The sequence below is a fragment of the Cariama cristata genome, unplaced genomic scaffold (genome assembly GCF_000690535.1).
Source record: "Cariama cristata isolate BGI_N322 unplaced genomic scaffold, ASM69053v1 scaffold3614, whole genome shotgun sequence".
NCBI classification, from domain to species: Eukaryota; Metazoa; Chordata; class Aves; order Cariamiformes; family Cariamidae; genus Cariama; species Cariama cristata.
In genome coordinates this window covers 107,816-110,081 of record NW_009612218.1, presented here as the reverse complement: position 1 = coordinate 110,081, position 2,266 = coordinate 107,816, and the positions used below count along the sequence as shown (strand labels likewise).

General features: G+C 37.4%; 1 protein-coding gene across 1 annotated transcript in view; it reads left to right on the top strand.

Annotated features, from left to right (window-relative positions):
• The window catches only part of LOC104160406 (protocadherin-15-like), a gene marked incomplete at both ends in the record, with an annotated part of 110,959 nt that overhangs the window by 1,069 nt on the left and 107,624 nt on the right, over positions 1 to 2,266 (top strand). The gene's annotated exons all lie outside the window — the stretch shown is intronic.

Here is a 2,266-nt window from a genome sequence, read left to right as displayed (position 1 = left end):
TGACTGTAATCAACATGGAAAGAGGGCTTTAAAGATCAGGAGTTCTCCTTGGAGTACATGAAAGTTTGTTTTGTATTAGCTTGATTGATTAATTTGTCTTCTCTGTGTGTTTTGAGATACATTTGTAAGTACCAGAAACAACATGCAGATTTGCTTCATTTCCATTTTTAGTTTAGAAGAGCTAATTGAATTCAGCTGTTCTTAATTTAGTTTTAATTCACAAACTGTTTTCGTATGTCAAGCAAAGGCATGCAGCACAAAACATGGCAGAACAGACATGGCGGCAAAAGACTTCTCGGTGCATCGGCAAAGAGTCGGCATTTCCTCAAGTGCCAAACGGCCGGCTGCCTTTCAGGAGACAGGCAGGTGCTGGAACGTGTTCAGCTTTTCAGTTTTATTTTTAAGTCAGAGCAAATAACGAGAGCCCCTAATGGCAGGTGAGGCTTAAGAACCACTCTAAGAAATGTAGGGTCAGTTCTTCATCAGCCCACGCAGGTCTGCATATCCGTATGGCATTAGGAAACAAAATTAATTCCTGTTAGATCAATGCTGATCTTTTTTCAACGCCCCTTTTAGTGACACTTTCTCTGTACAGGTTTGTTCACCTGAGAGCTGCTTCACCTGAATCTAACTAGATGCTTTACCAAAACATTATCATATTATTTGATTTCTGATATCAGTAACAGCCTGACTAAACTCACAAATACTTTGCAGTATTATGAATACATGCAGACACTTTACAGTGATGTTCTCTGCAAGAAGTAGACTCAAGTCGCAAGGAGACAAGTGGAGGATGTGCATTTTCTTAATTATATATAGGTAACATTGGTGTTTTTTCATTGGTATTTAAGAAGTTATTTCCTTATTTTTTTTACAATGAACTGTAACACTTCTTATTCCTAGTACTGTAGTGCTGGGTAAAATTGCTCATTTGTGTTTAAGTTTATTGGGGTCTTAGAAGAGAATCAGAGATTTAAAGTAATTGAGATTTTGGGTGTGAGCCCCACTGTAGCTGTCTTTTGTGTTCTCAGGGAATTGCTGTAAGTCACAAGCCAAAGGAAATGAAAGCAACGCACAAAAAACTGCCCAAAACTCCACTGATTGAGTCAAAATGTGAAGTTTATGTCATGGACTTGATTAACAGGGCTCTTGCATTACCTAAAGGCTGTTTCCAGCCCTCGGAGCCAGAGCTATACTGACCGCTAAAATGCAGAATCATTCGAGAGCGTGTGTGCTTCCTAAACAAAAAGAGTGAACTGTTTTTCTCATCTTTCAAGTTAAAACCATGTGAAACTTAGTAGTGCCAATAAAATTTGAGGTTTTATTAAGTTAAACCCTAAAATTCACTTTTTTTTTTTGTATTACAGAGCAAAAATTGTAGTCTCTGATTCACAAATGGTACATTACGATTGCATTCAATGTATTTGGATACTTTTCGCATTTTTCTCTCTGATGTGCCCCCTTGGCAACTCCCTGCTGGTTCAGTTAGCCGGATCCTGTTCTCTTTTTATTACTTTCCTTGAAAGTAAATCTTATTAGCTTCCAATGATTGATTTTACTAAGAATGACAGTATGTTTTCCAAACCAAATTAGATAGAAAGAGAATTCCAGACTTTTCTTCCAAAACTTTTCAGTACTTAGCAAGGATGAATAGCGATAAATCAGAACCGAAGGTGAAATGAACTGCTAAAAGGTGTTGGGATAACTGGTCCCTGGTATCATAAACAATGTGTTACATTGTGCCATTATGCATTTACGTTTATTGTCTATAAATGCCTAGACTGATGAGTGTTTGTTTAAAGGCCTGATTTTAAATCTAAGCACCGACCCAAGCAGAAACTGTACGTATGTGAAAGTAATGCTGGTCCTGTACTCTGTTGTATTTTACCAAAGTGACAAACTGTTTTTTCCATATTCTTCTGAAAAAGACCAATCCAGAACATCATGTATTTACACATGTATTGTTGCAACTAATTATGTTTTTCTTGGGCGTTGCTAGATGAACTCGGTAGCATTTGAAGTTTATTAAAGGTGGCCTAAAAATTCTCTGCTCTTTTGCAAAGAATGCCAGCTTGAAAAATAGATGGAGGTGATAATGGTAGAGGCTTAATTTAAGTTACAGAGGATATTTGATGTGTTCCTACCTGTGTTAGAAGTTCCATTGATAAAAGCAGAACCACATCATAGCTGGGTGCAGATTTTTGCAGCAAAGAGAACAGACTTCTAGTTAAAAGCTCGTGCTGTACTTCATCGCAGAGAAAGTTTA